The sequence below is a fragment of the Coregonus lavaretus genome, assembly GCF_964263955.1.
Source record: "Coregonus lavaretus genome assembly, chromosome: 2".
NCBI classification, from domain to species: Eukaryota; Metazoa; Chordata; class Actinopteri; order Salmoniformes; family Salmonidae; genus Coregonus; species Coregonus lavaretus.
In genome coordinates, this window is record NC_139989.1 from 2,472,063 (window position 1) to 2,479,249 (window position 7,187).

The 7,187-nt window shown below is 47.2% G+C and overlaps 1 pseudogene across 1 annotated transcript in view; it reads right to left on the reverse strand.

Moving 5' to 3' along the window:
- LOC311099741 (tetratricopeptide repeat protein 21A-like) overlaps positions 1 to 6,303 on the reverse strand; it is an 87,272-nt pseudogene extending 80,969 nt beyond the window's left edge. The window contains exons 1-2 of the transcript in view: positions 6,270 to 6,303; positions 160 to 324 (exon numbers count right to left, since the gene is read on the reverse strand). The product of the transcript in view is annotated as a tetratricopeptide repeat protein 21A-like (transcript). The remainder of the gene's footprint in view (positions 1 to 159; positions 325 to 6,269) is intronic.
- Positions 6,304 to 7,187: the final 884 nt, after the last annotated feature.

Here is a 7,187-nt window from a genome sequence, read left to right on the forward strand (position 1 = left end):
TATATTTTTTTCTTCTTCAAAATCATCTCGCGGGCCGGATTAAACCAGTTTGCGGGCCTGATCCGGCCCGCGGGCCGTACGTTTGACACCCCTGCTATAGAGCTTCAAATGAGCCTAAATGATTGCTGAATAATACTGGTGTCGTGTATTGCTATGGACCTCTTTTGAGGACTTGGATATCTTCAGTATCTTGTCAATGTAGTCTTTGGCCTTGTCAACGCGGCCCATGAGCCACAGGAACAGGGCTCCATAGAACAGGGGCTTCTCTCCTGCTGTCTTCCGGATATTCCTCACGTGGGTCTCCAGTGCTGACAGCCTCATGATCTGCAGACAAGAGATAAAGACATTTACATTTACATTTGAGTCATTTAGCAGACGCTCTTATCCAGAGCGACTTACAGTTAGCACATACATTCTTTTATCGAACCCACAACCCTGGCGTTGCTAACGCCATGCTCTACCAACTGAGCTACATCCCTGCCGGCCATTCCCTCCCCTACCCTGGACGACGCTGGGCCAATTGTGCGCCGCCCCATGGGTCTCCCGGTCGCGGCCGGCTACGACAGAGTACACAGTAGTTTCCGTGAGAGGTGGAGACAGATTGCTAGTTCCTCTGCTAAAACAACACATTTGATTCAAAATCACCTTTAGTAAAAAACAAAATGATGTAGTCGGCTGTGGGTACAACTTAAACCTCAATAGTATCTGGGGGACTAGTGGTACTGGATACCATGTCAGCTTGCTAGCTCGCCAGAAGTGTCCGAAAAGACTAGTCTGATTAATCAGGCTGTAATACACAATTCATTGTGATATACAGCCTAAAACGAATGCCTGCAAAATCGTGTAAATGTTGCTTACAAGCCAGAATGTTTAAAAAAGAGACATTTAAACTTCGGGTGCGTTCGTAAATTCACTCTGGACGCTCTGGTTGGAGCGCTTGATAATGACGAATTTACGACCGATAAAACGGTTCACAAATAAAAATGGCTGAAAACAGAGATGGCGTGACTGCTGTCACAACCGTCTATGAAGTAGGACCAAAGCGCAGCGTTGGTAGCGAACATATTGACTTTAATGAAATACACGAGAATACAAAACAAAACACGATCATGAAGTCCTCAGTGACAACGACTGAACATAGAACAAAAACCCACAAACACAAGGTGAAAACACACTGTTTAAATATGGCTCCCAATCAGAGATAACGAGCCGACAGCTGACACTCGTTACCTCCGATTGGGAGTCATTTGACCAAACACAACCAATGACAAACCAACCAAACAAAACACAACCAAAACGAACACACCCTGGCTCAAAATACAAAGTCCCGGAGCCAGAGCGTGACAGTACCCCCCCCCTAAAGGCGCAGTACCCCCCCCCTAAAGGCCGCGCCTCAAAACCCCAAAACAGGGGAGGGCTGGGTGGGCATTACTCCTCGGAGGCGGCTCCGGTTCCGGGCTTGACCCCCACCCTTCTTCAATCCCCCCGTAGCGCCCCCGGTCCGATCTGACCCAGCTGGTAGGATCTGGACTGACGACGCGCACCCCTGGCTTGGCGCGTGAGGCAGGAACGGACCGGACCTGGCTGACGATACGCACCCTAGGCTTGATGCGTGGAGCCGGAACGGGCCTCACCAAGCTGACGACTCGCATCCCTGGCTTGGTGCGAGTAGCAGGAATGGGCTGGATCAGGCTGACGGCTCGCACCCTTGGCTTGGTGCGAGTAGCAGGGACGAGCTGAACCCGGCTGACGACTCGCACCCTTGGCTTGGTGCGAGTAGCAGGAACGGGCTGGACCAGGCTGACGACTCGCATCCCTGGTTTGGTGCGAGTAGCAGGAACGGGCTGAACCAGGCTGACGACTCGCAACGTAGGTTTGGTGCGAGTGGCAGGAACAGGCCGGGTCGGCCTGGCGACGCACACCGTAGGCTTTGCGCGTGGAACAGGAACAGGCCGGGCTGGGCTGGCGACGCACACCGTAGGCTTTGCGCGTGGAACAGGAACAGGCCGGGCTGGGCTGGCGACGCACACCGTAGGCTTGGTGCGAGGAGCAGGAACAGGCCGGGCTAGGCTGGCGACGCACACCGTAGGCTTAGTGCGAGGAGCAGGAACAGGCCGGGCTGGGCTGGCGACGCGCACCACAGACTCGGTGCGGAGCGCAGGAACGGGCCGGGCTGGGCTGTCGACGCACACCGTAGGTTTGGAGTGGGGAGCAGGAATAGACCGGACCGTACTGGGGACACACACCACTGGCTCTACACCGGGATCTAGAACGGGCCGGACCGGACTGGCAACACCCGCCAGTACCTCTCGCCGTGCCTCTACGCCTTCCATCCCCTCTTCTACCAGTGGCCCCCGTAACCTGGCGGCCTCCTCTGCGACCCCGCTGGACCGCTCCATAGCGGCCTCCTGCTGCCCCGATGTCGTGAGCCCCCCCCTAAAAAATTTCTGGGGTTCTCTCCTCCCCGTGGACCAGGCCTCTATAGTCCTCTCCCAACCTTCGCTCTTCTGTCTCCACCACTCGTCATCCAACTCCTGGAAACGCTGCTTGGTCTCGTTGTGGTGGGTTTTTCTATCACGACCGTCTATGAAGTAGGACCAAAGCGCAGCGTTGGTAGCGAACATATTGACTTTAATGAAATACACGAGAATACAAAACAAAACACGATCATGAAGTCCTCAGTGACAACGACTGAACATAGAACAAAAACCCACAAACACAAGGTGAAAACACACTGTTTAAATATGGCTCCCAATCAGAGATAACGAGCCGACAGCTGACACTCGTTACCTCCGATTGGGAGTCATTTGACCAAACACAACCAATGACAAACCAACCAAACAAAACACAACCAAAACGAACACACCCTGGCTCAAAATACAAAGTCCCGGAGCCAGAGCGTGACAACTGCTCTCTTTTGGGTAGTAAAAAATGTTATTTTATCTATTTTTGAGACTCTGGTTGACAGTGATGAAGACAATGTAAGATCAACACATTGGCCTTGCAACATGCATCTGGCGTGTCACTAACCTCGTTTTTAGCTACAGTAACATTAAGCTAACTAACTAATGTTAGCTAGCTAGCTAACGTTAGCAAGTGCAATCAGCTGATTGTCAACTGGAAAGCCAATAGCTAGATTAGTATAACGGAATTTACTTAGCTAGTAACATAGCAGGCTATTCTAGACAGATAGCTAGCTTGCTACAGTACAATGTCTTCCATGTGTTGTTTTTTTAGGAGTATGACACTGCCAACATTGACTTGGAAAAACTGAATATGTTAACACCCAATCCGCAGTTTACGCACACACGGATTCCGGACTATGCCGAAATAATTGTACCAGTGATAACGACTTCAGAATGAAAAGGAGCGCCCTCCGAGGAAACAGCTACCCAAATAACCGATCAGCCAGTCGGTCGGCCATCCATTCTAGCTCATGATTGTTCTGTGGTCACTAGGAAATCAGGAGTCATTCAGGTGAATATTGTCGTGCCATTATAAACTAAACATGATCATGGATGTGATCAGGTACAGAACTTGACAAAATTATGTCCAAATCTACAGCACCGTGTAATATTCATATGTGTCAGCATACTGAATTGTAATTGGATGCATTCTACTGTCATATCATACTGTGCTATGATTGGCTAAGACCACCCAGGTGGTGAGGTCATTCTAAAGATGATCATGGCCAGAGACACATGGACATGCCAGTTATAGCTAGTTAATAAAGAGCTACGTTTATAAATATCCTGTCGTCCTGCATTTTATTATTTTGTACAAAGCATACAAAACAAGACACACCGCACCAATGATAAGCAACGTCATAACTAGCCAACTCCATCACAGCTAGCTACAGTAGTCCATACACAGACCAACAACATACAACTATAGACCTAGCTACTTCAAACACTGTAATAAGTTGTCATAATTCTCAGACAACAGGTAAACAGGGCCACAGACTGCTACTCGCACATTTCAAAATATATCATAAAATAAACGGCAAGCGATCTGCAATAAAACTCACCAGAAATCCATCCTGCTAAAAGGTCAATCGGTTTTATTGACATGACCTTTCAACTGTCATAAAGCACTGTATTAAAAGGCACATGGTAGCGCTGACACCCTGTGGTGGTAATGACGAACTGCAGCATCATTTGGGATTTGATCTCGAATCATGACTGATAGGCCTAGTTGGCAAAGAGTGAATTTAGGTTCAGAGTAGTGTTATAATGTTAATATAACAGTTATATCATAATGTATATAATATCATCATATAAATTATATTCCTTTGTGCAGGGGAATCGGCGACAGGTTCGATGTCTCTGAATCTACGGTCGAGGCCTGCTTCCAGAGGGTGATCGAAGCAGTATCTCATCTCTCTGCACGAGTCATCGTCTGGCCAACGGGCCAGAGCACAAGAGGTCATCAGTGGCTTTGTAAAGGCAGCTAAGTGCCCTGGGGTGATCGGAGCCATTGACGGAACACACATTCCCATCAAGGCCTCCCAAGAATACCCCTAGACATACAGTACCAGTCAAAGTTTGGACACACATACTCATTCAAGGGTTTTTCTTTATTTTTACTATTTTCTACATTGTAGAATAATAGTGAAGACATCAAAACTATGAAATAACACATATGGAATCATGTAGTAACCAAAAAAGTGTTAAACAAATCAAAATATATTTTATATTTGAGAATCTTCAAATAGCCACCCTTTGCCATGATGACAGCTTTGCACACTCTTGGAATTCTCTCAACCAGCTTCATTTGGTCGTCACCTGGAATGCATTTCAATCAACAGGTGTGCCTTCTTAAAAGTGAATTTGTGGAATTTATTTCCTTCTTTATGCGTTTGAGACAATCAGTTGTATTGTGAAAAGGTAGGGGGGGTATACAGAAGATAGCCCTATTTGGTAAAAGACCAAATCCATATTATGGCAAGAACAGCTCAAATAAGCAAAGAGAAATGACAGTCCATCATTACTTTAAGACATGAAGGTCAGTCAATCCGGAAAATGTCAAGAACTTTGAACGTTTCTTCAAGTGCAGTCACAAAAACCATCAAGCGCTATGATGAAACTGGCTCTCATGAGGACCGCCACAGGAATGGAAAACCCAGAGTTACCTCTGTTGCAGAGGATAAATTCATTAGAGTTACCAGCCTCAGAAATTGCAGCCCAAATAAATGCTTCACAGAGTTCAAGTAACAGACACATCTCAACATCAAGTGTTCAGAAGAGACTGTGTGAATCAGGCCTTCATGGTCGAATTGCTGCAAAGAAACCACTACTAAAGGACACCAATAATAAGAAGAAACTTGCTTGGGCCAAGAAACACGAGCAATGGGCATTAGACCAGTGGAAATATGTCCTTTGGTCTGGAGTCCAAATTGGCGATTTATGGTTCCAACCGCCGTGTTTTTGTGAGACGGGGTGTGGGTGAACGGATGATCTCTGCATGTGTGGTTCCCACCGTGAAGAATGGAGGAGGAGGTGTTATGGTGTGGGGGTGCTTTGCTAGTGACACTGTCTGTGATTTATTTAGAATTCAAGGCACACTTAACCAGCATGGCTACCATAGCATTCTGCAGCGATACGCCATCCCATCTGGTTTGGGCTTAGTGGGTCTATCAGTTTTTCAACATCATTTGTTTTTCCAGGCTGTGTAAGGGCTATTTTACCAAGAAGGAGAGTGATGGAGTGCTGCATCAGATGACCTGGCATCCACAATCCCCCGACCTCAACCCAATTGAGATGGTTTGAGATGAGTCGGATGGCAGAGTGAAGGAAAAGCAGCCAACAAGTGCTCAGCATATATGGGAACTCCTTCAAGACTGTTGGAAAAGCATTCCAGGTGAAGCTGGTTGAGAGAATGCCAAACATGTGCAAAGCTGTCATCAAGGCAAAGGGTGGCTATTTGAAGAATCTCAAATATAAGATATATTTTGATTTGTTTAACACTTTTTTGGTTACTACATGATTCCATATGTGGTATTTCATAGTTTTGATGTCTTCACTATTATTCTACAATGTAAAACATAGTATGAATACAGAAAAACCCTTGAATGAGTAGGTGTCTCCAAACTTTTGACTATTACTGAATGTCAACCGAAAGTCGTTCCATTCTAAGCACCTTCTATGCTTTTCATCAGTGTACTTAGTGCCTATCCAGGCTCAGTGCATGATGCAAGGGTGAACCGGAACTCAGACCTGCACCAGATGATTACCGCCAACCCGCAGTCTATGGTGCCCAACGACACCCACATCCCGGGGGATCCAGCATACCCTCTACAACCATGGCTGCTGGTTCCCTTCAAAGACAACGGCCACCTATCAGGAGTTCAAAAAGCTTCAACAACTCACTCTGCAAGGTATAGACAATAGAGAGGTCCTTCGCCTTCGTAGGGTGAACACTGCTACCCCTGACTGACTGGCTCCCTGACTGACTGGCTCCCTGACTGACTGGCTCCCTGACTGACTGCTGAGGTTTCCTTACTGGCTCCCTGACTGACTGGCTCCCTGACTGACTGGCTCCCTGACTGACTGGCTCCCTGACTGACTGCTGAGGTTTCCTTACTGGCTCCCTGACTGACTGGCTCCCTGACTGACTGGCTCCCTGACTGACTGCTGAGGTTTCCTTACTGGCTCCCTGACTGACTGGCTCCCTGACTGACTGCTGAGGTTTCCTTACTGGCTCCCTGACTGACTGGCTCCCTGACTGACTGGCTCCCTGACTGGTTGGCTCCTGCAGTGATCCTGACTCTACAAAATAAACAGAAATACAACAATATAAGGCTGCTGTCGGCTGATTAATTACTAGGTTGAAGATAACAACCCCTAGATCAATTAAGAGGATTGAGAAACTTGGCTAGCTAACGTCCTTAGCTAAATTAGCTAGCTAGCTAACATTAGCTTACCTAGTAAGTGAACGTAATATATGACATGCACCTTCAATCTTCATGAACACATACATACGCTAAATAACTCAATTACCTCCTTGGTTTGTTTTGCCATTACATTTGGCAATATGTTGAATTATAACTTAAAGTGTGTCAATATAGCCACATCCATCACATCTTGCCGTTACGGACACTGCCATTTTGATATTGGATAGAACTCTCGCAGACGCTCGGATCAACCCTACTCCTTGGTCAGAGCGTCCAGTGTGCGCTCCGAAAGCGA